The sequence below is a fragment of the Zonotrichia leucophrys genome, chromosome 4A (genome assembly GCF_028769735.1).
Source record: "Zonotrichia leucophrys gambelii isolate GWCS_2022_RI chromosome 4A, RI_Zleu_2.0, whole genome shotgun sequence".
NCBI lineage: Eukaryota > Metazoa > Chordata > Aves > Passeriformes > Passerellidae > Zonotrichia > Zonotrichia leucophrys.
Window position 1 is genome coordinate 7,234,868 of NC_088174.1, and position 15,149 is coordinate 7,250,016.

A 15,149-nucleotide genomic window follows, 5' to 3' on the forward strand; every position below is an offset into this window, starting at 1 on the left:
TTTTTTTGGACCAGGTGAATTTTTCTATTGGCCTAGTATGAATATCTGTGCAAATCTGACTTGGGTCATACCAAAGCCTTTGGCTTAGCTGCAGGAGGGGGAACACAAGAGAAGGAAAGCAAGAGACACTTCTATGGCAGCCAAAAAAGCCCCTGAAAGATCTCAGTATGCCCAGTCCCAATACTTTGCTAAGTACATCTACTGTCACCAGAGGATGTGAGCACTGACAGTACCTGTCCTTCCTCTGCTGGCTGTTGAAGTCATCATGGACAAGACATATTTGGTATTTTCTTATGCTTATGCAGGCCATTGAAAATGCTGGGGCAGATGCACAGGTCCTTTAGATTAATGCCAGTGCACCTCTTTGCACCAGCTGACAGGCTAGCCCATAATGCACTAAATGCTATTTATTATTTTATTTTGTTTGCTAGAGCGACAATGGAAATGACAGTGATACACAGGTCAATTCAATCCTGCTGACATAGCCTTCAGGGGCTTTATGTTGGGGGTTTTTTCCCCTTCTCCCAAGAGAATCTCCCTTACAGTTTTATATTTGGTAAGGTTTATTAAATAAGCTCACCATATTAGCAGTCTCATAAGCTTGTTATTTTTTGTATCTCTTTATTTCTTTAGCTTTATTAATCATCAAGTTGCTAACATGAAAAATGCACTGTAAGAATAAATAATCATTATTATCAAAGTGCTTTTATAAAATGATCTGTAGGATTAAATCCTTATTAAAACAGCATTATTGGTCATGATTATCATTATTATTACATATTAATTAGTCGTACCAAGATAGTGCAGCTTTCAGAATTATCTTTACCAAAGTCAGTTAAATAAAGGTTTCAAATTGCAATAGATTTAGTGGTTTAGAACATAGTACTGGGATTATAGATAATATTATTTATTCAGTTCAGTACTTGCAAAGAGCTGATGATGTGCTCAATGCTGTGCACAGCAGAATTTGCTGTCTGAAACATATACTTTAAGAAAGGGAAATGATATAGTTGCATTAGAGTACAAGGGGTTTTTTTCTGAAATCTGGGAGTTCAGTGTTGTTTATGGCTCTGCTGCTTCCTGTGTCTGTTAAATTTTGTGCTTTGTCATTTATTTAATCTTTCTCTGACTCAGTGTATTGATATGCATAAAGAACATTCCACTAATTAATCTGAGTACAGCATTTTAAATTATAGGTGCCATATAAGAGTGGAGCATTTTTTCCCATACCTGAGCAGAAGCTGCAGCTGGCATGGATTGCCATGTCTGTAAACTCTCCATAGATGTGGTGCCTGCTAGGTTAATGTAACTGTGAGGTGATGTGATGGGCAGATTGTGTACAGCACACTTCCCTCTTTTTCTTTTATCTGAAGTGATGCTATTACTCCTGCCCTTTGATGGAGTAACCTAGCCAACTTCAAGAGACATGGGATAAGAAAAGACTGACAAATAAAATATTGTTATGGCAGGTGTTGCAAGATGGTACCGTTATATAAAGTCATGCCTTTTTTTATTTTTTCCCCACCTTGTTATGTGAGCAAACATTCAGTCTTGGGAAGACACAATGTGTTTGTAAATTTTCTTTTGCAAGGTCTTGGGTAGAGAAAGTCAAACAATTCATTTTGTTGCCTCAGCCTGTGGATGGAGTTGTTCTGGAGACAGATACTCTCCAACAGACAGGCATTAGTACTTGGCTAAATTCCTGAGCAGAGCCATTGCCCTCCTGCTGCCATCTTTTTTCCAGGTCTAATTTTGCTTGTTGCCTTCTCTCTTTATGTCATGCCTCAAATTTAGCATCCCAGGCTCTTCAGGGGCAGGACTCTGTGTGAGATACAGAAATCCACCTTAGGCACTGATTCTGCCTGCAAAGCTGGACCAGGTGGGGAAGTTAAAAATGCAGTCCCAGGAGCCCCCATATTGAAAAGGGAACTGGTGGGTGAGACAGGAGCAGATGCCCCAGGGAAGGACAGTTCTGAGTGCATAGGTGTCACCTGGGATTCTGAAATTTCCCTTGAAGGTTAATGCTCAAAGGAAGCTAACACTTCTCTACCAAACAGAGTGAGGAAGAAATAAGTTTTTTTTTTGGCTAATTGGACATCTTCTAGGATATGGAAAGCTAAATGTCCCTTTAATTAAATTTAGGTCTCAGAAGGGCTCTGCCCACCAGGATTTTTGGGTGCTGTGGGCTCTCTTAGCCTCTTCCAGTGTCACTGCCACAATTTGTGTTTTATGCGGTGGTTGAATTACTCGATGAGCTGTCCCAACTTTGTCGCTTGCCATGTGAGTGATATAACATTGTTTTATAGGATATTCCTGTCACAGCCTTTTCTGAATGTTTTGGAAGAGCTTGACACTCTTAAGAGATGGAAGAGATCCAGGCTGAGGTCCCCATCCAAGAGAGGAGCAGTGGGGTTTAAAATGTGCATCACCCAGGCCACATACCCCAGCTCCCACAGTCAGGGTTTAGTACTTGTTTAAAGGTATTGACTAAACTGGTCCCTGCTGGTTGGTAAATACTCTGTGGTGCTCAGTAACCTGGTCTAGATTCTTGCCATTAATGTGCCACAGGGGGCTTAACCTATTATGGACATAATGGCTCTTCCTTTAAAAGCACCAAGCTCCTCTTGCACTCAGTGTGTTTTGGGGTATGCAAGGAATGCACGAGCAGGCTGCTGAGAGCAGCAGCCAGTCATTTGAGCAGGCTGAACTTTTTGCTTGGCTGCCCTATTTAAAATGGGTACCAGTGGAGCAATAGATTGGCATCTGATGTTAGTTAGGAAAAAAGCCCTACACACTTAAGTGAAACAGTAGCAAAGTGATTTTTTTGTAAATCTCTGGAATTAATAATTACAGCTATTTGAGAAGAAAAACAGTATCATTCATACTGAAATATATTCTCTTCCTTCCCACAGGGGAAGCCTGTGTAGGTGTGGAGCTGCAGTCTGGGAAATTAAAAAATGCAAATTAAAAAATGCAAATGTAAAAGAGAGGCATTGCTTGCTGCAGTGCTCTAAGGATTTTCTTGAATAGCAGCAAATTAAAGAAATGCTATGTAATCAAAGTTTATATCAAGCCTATGGAAGAAAAGCAGCATTATCTCTAAATATAGTGATAGTACTCTGCGCCTGATCCTTTGTATTGTGTACATATTACCAGTAAATTACAAAGCTACTGTATTATGGGTTTCAACAAGTCCTTGAAGAAAATGCACATTACCCTTTTATATGCCACTTTATTCTGTTGTATTAAAACATGATGATTAGGAAGGAAAAGGTACTTGGGCTACTTATTTTTTTCAGCTCAGTTCATTCAGGTTTCTTCACTCCATTTCCCTTTGCTGTCAGTACCAACAAGTGCTTCCCAACTGGAGCTTTTTGCTGCCAGTGGTAATACAGGTCAATCAGATAAACTGCTCTGATTGTATAGAAGTTTAGATAGTAGATTGTTCTGTCTTCCACATCCCCTCTCAATTTATCTGTTTATAACACTGTGCACCTGCTATTCTCAGTTTCACATCAACAACTTCATTTGTGATCTGTTTGCAACATTTCCCACAAAAGGCCAACCCAGCCCATCTAGGGGATAAATGCACATGCAAATATTATCTGTTCAGTGTTTCAAGATAAGCACAGTGCAGTGAGAGGGAAGGTAAGCAACATGGCCACTTAGGAACTTCCCAGCACAGGGGTGCAGAATGGCAATATCCAAATGGATTAACAGCACAGAGAGTGGGCAATGTGGCTGAGGAAAAGGAGAGAGAATCAGGCAAATGGTGCATCCTAGCAACATTCAGGTAACCTGTGGTCTCCAAGGCAATATGAAACTGATTTTGAGAGGGATGAGATCATTGCCAAGTAAAATGAAAAATAAGCTGTGATGGAAACTCACATTTATTTGATTGGTAATTACAATCTACTTTCTCCAGCAGAACTCAGGATATGTTGGGCATGACTAAGAACAGAGGGCCAGCCATAAACCACATAGCTGGGAGTTTCACCAAAGGTAAGGAAACTCTCTTTAGGTTTTGCTTCCTCTGTTTGAAAGAACTTGTATTGCTTTGTGCTGTGATGATTGCACCAGTTTTGTTATTTTTTTGTGATTCTTGGTCAGCAAACTCAGTGGAGCCAGAGGTTTGCCCATGACAATCTCTGGGTTCCTGCAGAGATTGGGTGGAAAGTAAAATAGAAATGGAATGGAAGGTTGTGGAATCTTCTTCCCTCAAATGTTACAGGGGAAGTTTGCAACCACAGCAAGGTACAGAGCCTGGAAGTTGTGGAAAGTAGAGCAGATTTGTCTAAAAGCAACACAGGCTTTACACAAATGCTCGTGACCAGAGAATTCAGATTCTTTTGGCTGAAAATGTGCCTGCAGTCTGAGCTGTACACAGAATGCAGCTCTGGATTTGGCAGATTGAGTAAATGAAGACTTCAGCAGAATCTCTAGGTACTTGAAGAAACTAGGCCAAGAACAGCAAGGTAGATAGCCGCTGAATAAAATATTTTTTAGATCCTGATTTTAATTAAAATAAAGCATAACTACCCCATTGTGGCACCACTACAGTTTACAATTCTTTCTTCATTTATTTAATGAATCAAAGGAGATAAATCAGTACTTGCAAATAGTGCTTGCAAAGTCTCCTAGATTAAGAGACCAAACTCAGATAACCTTCACCAAATACATTAATAAAACCAGAATTAGCAAAATACCTCTATAGATGAAAAATACTGAAGGGATTTGAAAACTGCTCTTAACAATAGTTGTAAAAATCATATTTTTAAATTTAATACTGTAATATAGGATATGCTGCTTACTGTTCATACTCATTAGACAGGAGGCATTTGAATAAGCTATCATGCAATGGAAAAAAGGTGGCATTTTCGGAGCTATTATGACTGTATGATGTGGTGAGATGAGCAAAGATTCCTCCCAGGCATCTTCTTGAGATACTTCTTATATTTCAATAACTTTCTCTTTCTCTTGATGTGTCAAAGAGGGGATTAGAACAGAGCTACATTGGCAGTGCAAAACACTCACAGGTAGACTGTAAAAATCACTTATGATGTGACCTTTAGTAGCTCAGGAGATGAACTCCTCCAATCCCAACCGATTACTGCAAAGGACAGAAACCAGCACTGTTTCTTTACTCACTGGATCTTGACAGACATTAGTAACTAGTCTAGCTCTGCTCCCAAAGGGACAGTTTATTACAGAAGTACTTAAGTGTTTCCATAATTAGCATTCCAAATACTCCATGGTACCACATACAAAACACAGGTCTACCTCTCCTTTGACATTTCAGTCCTAAATTGAGATGGCCACTCAAATTTTACATTCTCTGCAGTGTGCATTTAGCAGCCCTGAACCTTTTCCAAATAGTCTGGCTTTAGCTGCTTAGAAGAATCCATTACTCTCAAATTCAAATACCATCATAAAAGCTGCTGTAACACCAGGGGTCCTCAAAAGGTCTTTGCCCAATTCACCTAACATTATCAAAGTGCTTGTAACTGGACATTTATGTTACATTCCTTATTTTAGCCTATTTTTAATGTAACTAGCATTGACAAAAGATGGTGATTTTCTCAAGGTCTTAAAAGAATCTAATATATCTTTACTATTGGGTCTTCTATTCCTTACAGTCATCCCTTACTCCTGACAGCTAGAGTCAACTTCTGCTACCAGTAGTTACTGGTTTTATGGGTGTCAGTATTAGCTCTTCTGAAGCCTCTAAAATGGCTAAAGAACTTACTGAAGTCATTATCATTTCTATGGCAAAACAAGTCGAGTTGTCAGGCTCATCCTTTTCAAACCAGCTAAATCATACCTTCCTGCCCTGACATCACTGGAATTACCCATCTGTTTCCTGTATTTTAGTGCCTTGTTGATTTGAGAAGTGCCTCACTCATGTTTCTAACTAAAAGTGATGTGCTGAAGCACATCTGCAGGCATTGAAGCAAGCTTGCAGCACCTATTCAGTGAATGGATTGAAGGACTTTTGCCTCTAAAGCTATTAATCTTGTACCTTCCAAGCAGAGAAATCAATAACATTTTGGAAAGTCAAATTGTTCATAACGGAACTGTGGGTGGTGTCAGTGCAGAAAAAGCTCACAGTTACTGGAAAATACAGAGGAATATATGTATTTATTTGATATTGAGTGCTATCAGAAATGTACAAAATATCTGTAGCAAGACGCAAACAAGGAAATTTTTGTAAAAGCCTTGTTGGCCAAAGAAGGGGAGAAACAGATCTAAAACCAGAAGAAGCAGGGCTGTAAGAAGTAATAATTAAATGCACATAGTAACTGGAGCTGGACTACAGTGCATAACCTTTTCCTTCAAATGTGGATTGAAATCTTTCCAAATATCAATTAATCCCTAATCTACCATGCATTTCCTAGTTGCTTCCTGTGCATTATTAATGGACTGGTCACCCTGAGATGAAGGTAGGAAGTAAAAGCAATTAAATTCCTCTCCCACCCCTGCAGATACAATTGACCTAGAGGATTCAGCTACAAGTAAAAATTAAAAAGCTCCAAAAAAGAATAAGCATAGCTTTCTTGCTTGAGACCGACTGTACAGTCTAAAAAGCTGCATGCAAGAGCAACAGCAAGCTCCCTTTATATAAAATATTAAATTCTTTGATTTGGGGCTGATCAAGGAAAAAAAGCAGGTGCCCAGTCTCTGCTGGTTTTTCCTAGTGGTGTCCTGTAGCTGAATGAAAACTTTAAACCACAACTCCAGACACAGATTCTTTTCTCAGTGTAGAAAAGAAAAGCCCATCTGTCTCCTGGGAAGTATTGATTCCATTTGAATTCAGAGAAACAATTTTAACTTCATGCTTTTGTGGAGAGTGATGGCCACAGAGTTTAGCAAGGCTTCTGACTGTGTAATACAGTTAACTCTGGCCTGAGAGGGATGCAGTCATCCTAGCCTGCAATTCCCAAACAGATCAGTCAGCAGTGGTAACAAGGAGAGCTCTGTGGCTGCTGTTTGCACTCTAAAGTTAAAGGTTTGTGTTTGTTTCCACTGTGTTGGAATGCTGAGGTGAAAGCTTATCCTTTTGCTCTGTTCAGCATCACTGCAGATAACATACTAGGCTAAAATAGGTGCATTTCTAAATCACCCCAATTATCCTTATGTGCAGGAAAAAAGTCTCCTAGCTCAGCCAAGCTGATGTTACCAAATTTGGGGTGCATGAAGAGCTGCCTGGTAAGGGAAGGAGGAGGAAAACACTGATTGTGCCTACCCAGGGAAGAAGGGGGAAGGGGTGTCATGTGGTTGTGTTAATGCACGGTCACTCTGGACGTCTGTGAGTGAGATCCTGGGCTGTGCCCAGCCTCTGTGTCACCACAAGTACTCCTCACTGTTCCCTGCCATGAGGATACACAGGGAGTGAACCAGTTCTGGCTCTCCCTGCCATGCAATCCTGCTGCAGCCAGGAGAGCACAGTGACAGAAGCCAGGGTGGGCTCCTGCTGAAAGGGGGACCTGGGCTGGCAGAGGAGCCCAGCTGAGGGTGACTGGAATGGGAAACAGGAGGGATTTGTTTTGCACTGTAATGAAAAATAGGGGTGCAGAAAGGTGGCCTATTGGCTGAGACTGAAGTGCCCATAAAACAACAGGCAGGATGCAAATTGCTCTTGTCATAAAATACACTAACAAAATGATATCAAGTATTAAAAACTCTGCTTACATGCTAGCAAGAACTGAGTAAAGCCACAGAACACAAGCTTTGCACACAACACAAGATTCTTTGCCTTTTAATGAGATCATTGTACCCATTCTTCATAACAACATAAATTAAGGAGAGACCATCCACTTAGATTTTGAATTTCCATGTTTGTCAAACTGAGTTTCTAAAGTGGGAGTTTTTTTTGCTCTTTTTCTTTTAAAAAGACAAAAAATATAGAGATCACAGTATATTCTAATCACTTGTCAAAATCCTTTTTTTTTAAATCAAAGCTGTTGAATTTTCAAGAATCCTTTTTATGCATATAAATTACTGTGTTTCACTCTTCTATGATTTAAAACTGATTTTATTAATATTAGCCAAAATGTCGTCACAGACAGACCAAACTCTTGTGCCTTAACCCAAATCCCAGCTAATTATGGCTCAGCTGTAAAGTTATAAACCCTTGAAAAACAAGGTTTATAAGAGAAGTATTGACACAGTCTTAACTATGGCCATGTGAATGGAGCCACTGTAATATTGTTTGGAAATAGTGTTCTAAAAGGGAATCTTTTATGAAAAGAGATGCCAGCTGTTCACTTTGGAAACATTTATTTCATTGGCTCGTGATAAAATTGGCTGCAAAAGATATTATTCTGGAACAGAGAAACTTCTTAATTTCATTATGACCTGAAGTCACTGAGAAAGACAGGATGCCTAAGAGCAGTGAAAAAGGATTGCCACTGATAGTGTTTCTTATATTGCTTTTCAACAAATATACACATTTTCTTAGAATAATTCATGCTGGACAGGCCCTCAGAAGGTCATCAAATAACTCCTGCTCAGAGCAGAAGAAAACAACAATATATTGTTTTTATTTCATTTTTTGCAACAAATATTTTCTTTTTATTAAAAAGAAATCCACTTGCTTTGCTTTGAGGGAGCAAAAGTCTACAAGGATGGCTGGAACCCTCTGCCAACCCCATCCATACTCCACAGCCCAGGATTGCATAGGAATAGGTGGATAGGTGGCTGTAACCACAAGAACCCAAAACCTAAAGAGATAAGTAAGAAAAAAAATTAAAGAAACAGAGGGCAATATGTCCTGTTGATTGGCTGATGATCTGCCATATGGATTGTGAGTCAAAAAGGTTGCTGGGTCAGGGGGTGAGATCCAACATCTGAGAGTTGGCAGGGCAGGTGCCACAGCTGAAAATGCTGCTCCACTGATACCTTTCTGCAGGGAACCGAACAGGAAATAGCTGCCTACCCTAATAATGAGATCTGGCAGGAGGCTCCTGTGCATCACATGGAGCTTGTTCACCTCACAGGAGAGGTGTGGAGAGGTGGATCTCTCTCTGTGCCCAGGGACACCTGGCTGTGAAGTCCTGAAACCATATTCTATATATTCTGTATTTTATTATATATATCCTATATTCCAGCACATTTTAATGGTGCAAAAACTCTTGGAAAGGCAGAGGAGGAAAGAACTCCTGTTCCCTTGAGTTATTTTTCTGTAATGTCCAGGCAGTGCTAAGACCCAGATCTGTGTGTGTTCGTTCCTTATTGCTACATCTCTTTGTCCTTGAATAGTGCTGATGAACTTCTTGTACTGGCCAGTGTCTGCTGCTATTATTGACTGCAGCCTCCATCCTCTGCCATGTCATTGAACTCCCATCACCATTGGCTTCATTAGCAATTATTGTTTTGGTGAAAAAAATCCTATACCACGTATTATGGGATGACCTGAGGCCATTATGGAACTGAACGTTCCCATAAGGATAATCTAGCCACAATATATCAAAGTGCCGAGAAAATATCCTTTGTCTCAGGTCATGTAACCAATGTGGCTGTTAAATGTTTTAAAAGCAGTTATATAACTGGCATTTAAAATGTTTTATTGAAAACCCTTAATGCTACTGTAACTAAAATGACCTTTACTAGAGTAACACACATCACATCTTAAAATGGGATTTGATTAAAAATATCAAATGTTATAATGTGCTCATGGCTCTACATGTACCATCCTGTCATACCAACCACAGAGGCAGATGTACTTGCTTTGGCTCTTCAATGTCTTCATCTTAAATTTATAACCTAGTTACTTTACAAGGAATGATTATTATAAGCTTTTAAACATTCCTTGCAATATCTGACATTTGAGCACTTTATTATTGCTATTTTTTTATGAACAGGTGGTATTTTTTAAGGCAGATGTTCCCAAACAGAGAGCATTTGATCTAGGGAGAGTTGGCTGATCAGAGGCTTCTCACTGGCTTCTCTTTCTTTCCGTGCTATGATTAGATCTTTCTGAGAAACAAAAAATGCATCCATTAATCTATACTGTCATAGAAGAAACCACAAAACTGCAAAAAGTAGAAAGGTGATTTTACATGGTAATGCAAAGCAAGGCAGCCATGATTTTTTTTTTCTTCTCTTGAAAGATTGCCCTTACTAAAAGCAATTTCAAAAGCCCAATAGAGAAATGTACACTTGAAAAAATATTAAATGTTGTGTTACAAGTCATATACTGCTGATGTCTGGAGTTTTGAACATAAAACCATCTGAATAGTAAAAGTGGAAATGTTTTTGAACCCAAGATAACAAAGCTAGAAGTAGAACAGATACACAAGTGGGGGAAAAAAAACCCAAACAAAACAGATTCCCTGAATGACAACTGAAATGAGAGATTCTTTTTAAAAATGGAGAAATGCTCTTGCTGAGACTATCTAGCCCACTGAGAAACACAATTCTTTTTTCACTTTCAAGTACTCTGAAGAGGGCTAGGTGGAAAAAAAAACCTTACTCCAACAGATGAGAGCAAAAGATCTTTTTATCTTTCTATTTACTTTCCTGTCTAGTGGCTTTTTCCCTACAACCTCACAAGCAGCAGTCATTCCAAACATCATCCTCACTATTTTACAGGTAGGAAGTTGAGTCATAAAGGAGTAAAGCAGTATCCAAGATCACCAAGAAGGCCTGTTAGAGGAAGAAATCAGGAGCTGAACAGAAATCAGAGTCTGTTACACATGCTTTCATCACATAAATATTCTTCTCACCCCAAATTTCACTCCCAGTGCCTGTGAAAGTATCTCACTCATATTAAACTGATACGTGCAGAATGGACAAGACTTGTTGTACATAGGAGCAGGATTCAGGAATCCAGAGGATGAATTTGTTGCCAAGGTGTTCATAAGCAAACTGAACAAATATGTGGCCAGAACAGACATAAAACTTTGAAAAATAGACACAGAAATACTGGGGGAAAGTTTATCAGACGTGTTAAATAAGGGACAGGATTGAAATTTAAAGTTAATAAAACAGACTTGGTAACTTTCCCATATCTGTTCATGCTTTCAGAAAGTCCCCTCTAACCCCATGAATTTAAAAGCTACAGCTACAAGCTTTTAAATACCTTGGTGCAATTCTAACAATTGATCAGTTAAAGCAGTAATTTGGCAACTGCTGTGGCAAATAAGGGAGGGTCCTGCAGGGACATGAAGCTTTTGAGGCTTCCTGGGTGTGCTGGGAAAGAGGTGAGAGGAAAGGCTGAATAAGAAGGAGCACTGGGGGTCTGGAAACAATCCAGAGCACTGGGGGAGCCTGGAACTACAATGAGGAGACATGGGAGCATGAGATGAGTAAAAAATCCCAGCTAAAGAGCTTGAGGAATGATATTTCAGGTATGAAATTTGTTTCTTTGTGGCTGGTATTTTTGACTGTGAAAATTGTAGAGGTTGGCTGGGTGAGTCAGAATTGGTGCTGTTGTTGTCAGAGATGCTGTACAAAGAATGGGGTTGATTTCTGGAGCCATGGGAGGGAGGTGCCTTAGGAGAATATTTTCAAGTTGAAGAAAGTCAAGAATCCTGTTAAATGTGTTTAAACAAAAGCACAGAGAAGGCTCTAATGTTGTTTGTAATTGCACAAAAACCCTGAAAGTTGAAACCAGCCAAGTGCTGGAAAGAGGGAAGTTTGAGGGGGTTGGAAATAACTCCAGTTGTGAGGATCATACAGAATAGTCAGATCAGCATTTGTGCTCAGTCAGCCCAGGACTTGTCTGCCAGACAGTTTGATTTTTGCAAAGGGAGAACAATGGAATCATGCATGCAAAAAATGATACTTTGTCGAGGGGAATGCTTCTTGACCAAAGGGAAAAAGGGAAGATAGTCTAAACTGATATAAAACTTAAAAATGTGAGCAAGAAAAAAATAAGATAAATAGAGAAATAGAACAAGCATAAACAATAATAAATAACTCCAAAGGCACTGGATAAAGTAGGCATAATGGTGGTAGCAGCTCCTGTGTGCTATGGGCCACGGTGGAGATATCAGTGAGCTTGTAGTGTGTTACTTATTTTGGTACTTTTGCAGTAAAAATGAGTAGAAACAAAAAAAATGTTTTAAGAAATGTCACTATGGAGCTGGGAAATCAGTTGGTTTCTCATAGAATTGCTTCTGAAGGGGAAACATGAAATAACCCCGACAACAGTAAATCCCAGTAAATGTTTATACTCTAAATTTGACTCTGATGAGCAGCTCAGGCCCCCTCTGCTACAGGGCCCTGGAGCAGAGCTGGCAATTAATCTCCAATTGCTTGGGTGGGAGCAGTTCACAGCTCAGGGGGCTCTGAGAATTATAAATCTGGCAAGCAAAATGGGAACTCGGAGAACTGGTAATGAGGGAAGTGCCAATAGTTAAAGCTATAATCACCAGAACTGCAGGGCAGATAGTCGACACCTATATGGCAATTTTCAATTCAATAACTAAAGCTAACGGAGTTGCCTAACAACACCACTGAGCTGCGATTACAACTGGCAGCATTATGTAACTGTGACAACCAGACGAAGTGAAAAAAAGAAAGAGAGAAATGCATGTATATTTCCAGTCCTAGTTACTGAGGGAGTCTGGGGGATGGAGCCCCATATTTGAAAGCTGCAGAGAGAACATACTACAACCCATTTTGGATGCTCCTCATCAATACTCTGGGGATCTGCAGACACACACAAAGAAAAGGATTAGACAAAGGCACCTTTTTTTTGTCCTTACTATGAAAGTGGCACCAGAACTATATTTTTTCCACTGATTGAATAATGCAATCCAAGTATTCCTAAAGAACCTGGAGGCATGGCTAGCTTCAGCTCTAGCCACCAGTATGGAATTTTGCACTGCAATGTTCTCATGTTCAAATTTACCATAGCAACCTCCACATCACGTTTAATACACAGAGACATCCCTCCTCTTTCCTGTTTAAAGAGCCCTTGTTAAGTGGTTTTGCTGTATTTTAGATGCCAAGATGTCGGTAAGATTGATGGAAGGGTGCACAATCAAACTTGCAAGGAGAGCCTAGCATCTAGCTCATTATGTAAGAGAATTAGCAAGGCAGTTCTTTTGACATGACAGTCCATTATGGCGGCTGTCAATCATACCTTAACATATGCTTTTTTTGTCCTCTTTGGTGATTTTTAAAAAAAAAAAAAAAGTTGTTTCATTCCTGTTCCTCAATAAGGCAGCATGTAGATGCTTTTTGTGTGTGCACAGTAGCTGTTGAAGATCTAGATGGGCAGTGCTTTCTCCACATAATTGCTGGGTAACAGATAATTATGCACGCATGTGTAATCCTGACTGGTATGGCTCTTTGTCCCAGTTATATGTGCACAGAGGCTTCAGTCTGCTGTGGCTTCTCATCCACCTCATAGTGATTTTTTGGTCCTCTCATATGAGATAGCGAGACTTAGGGATTTTGGTGTAGAAAGTCTAGGTTTGCTACCTGAGGAAAATGCACCTAGCTAGTTATATTTACTATATTTAGTTATATTTACTCATTCCCCCTTCAGGAGAGAAGATAAAATCTTGCTCTAAGACTTGACCTAAAATGATACCAGACACTGATACCATAATAATATGTGCCACTTTTCATAAAAGGACTTCCATGTAATGAATTTAGCCTGGAAGATGATTCAGTATTACAGTAGTTGGCAAGTGAAGAAGTAGATGCACGGGGAATCTCAAGTTTGACTCCAGTTCATACCCTTCCTCATATCTTCTACAACTGAGCCATTGCCTATTAGAAAAGAACAGGGATGGAAAGGAAACAACTGCTTGAAAGGCTCTTTACTTCTCTGAAAGAACATCTAAGAGGGGGAGGGAACACCAGAAGGACAGATTACCTCTGAAAAAGAAAGAAGTTAATCTGTACAGTCTCATCTTGACTGGTGTGCTCATTTGAGAGGGCTGGTTACTGGCAGTAATGCATGCTAGGAACCCTGGGAAGTTAACACATATCAAACAATAGTGCATTTGCAAACACAGAATATGTACTACAATAGAACCATATTTTCATTATATTTTTTAAAAGTCCTATATGTTAGAAGGCAGTTCTTGTAAATTATAGTTTCATCTGCTCTGATTCACACATGTTTATCAAGCAGTACAGCTGAGACTGGGAGAGCACTTTACTGGTTTGGGCTCACTCACAGGAGGAAACAGAGATAAGTTGGAAAAAGAAGCTTCATTACTGCACATCCATCCTTCTGCCACTTGTTCTTTCTGAATATCTCTCTTTTCTATCCCCTGTAAATTCCACATTCTTGCCTTCTGGGGCAACACAAAGGTAACTGCTAACACAAAGCTTCACCAATGGAAAAGAGGTAACACATCTGTGCTAGCAAAGATGAACTTCCAGAAGGGGACTAGTTCACTGGGAAAAACAAGGTTCAACCCAGTAAAAATGCCTTATCTTGGTTACAACTTTTATTGGGGTGAGGAGGAAGGTGAGATTGCATTTTAAAAGCCTAGTGGGAATACACAGGTTTGGGAAGGTTTCTTCCCAAAGTAAATGTTTTCTGAAAAAGTCCTTTAAAATATCCTCTCGTTTCCCTTCTCTTAGTTTTTCTGAGAAGAAGCTGTGTGCTTTTATGCTGTTACCTACAATCCTAGGTAGGACTAGGGTATCCATATAAATGCAGATACTTTGTATGTTCCTTGGGGCAGAGAGGGTAATGTAAGGTTTGTGTCCTGCAAATTGTGGGCTGAGGCAAATACTCTTGCTTGCATACAGTGGCAATGATTTCAAGAGGGTCCTCCAGAGACCTCCCAACAGGACAGGCCTTGGACATTTGGTGTTGTAAGCACTGGCCTCAGTCTTTCTGCACAAATGGATCAAGCATCATTGACTTGATTAGTACTGCTCAGATGTGCAGTGGTGTGCAGATGTTTGCTTCTGACCTTTTAACATTCTTTTCCATTAAAAATCAATAAATGATGCCCTAAAATACCAAGCAGGATGCACATCATTCCAGTTGATTGCAGCTTAGGTGTTTTTCCTTTCTGTGCTATCATTTCATAGTCCTTAATAACTGTTCTTTTTTTCTTTTCCTTGAGGGAGAGAATATATATATTCACAACCTGTTAAACAACTTCAAGGATGCTTCATTCTACTATTTCAGCTATTAGGTGACTCTTCCCCTGGTCTGATCTTCAATGAAA

At 39.7% G+C, this 15,149-nt stretch overlaps 1 protein-coding gene across 3 annotated transcripts in view; it reads left to right on the forward strand.

The window, feature by feature from the left end:
* Nucleotides 1-15,149, forward strand: part of MAMLD1 (mastermind like domain containing 1) — a 243,387-nt gene that overhangs the window by 113,724 nt on the left and 114,514 nt on the right. For 2 of the 3 annotated variants that reach the window (XM_064713259.1, XM_064713257.1), the window contains exon 3: nt 3,929-4,002. The gene's annotated coding sequence lies outside the window, so the exon portion shown is untranslated. Of the gene's footprint in view, nt 1-3,925; nt 4,003-15,149 lie in introns of all 3 variants that reach the window. The other variant, XM_064713258.1, reaches the window with a different exon arrangement.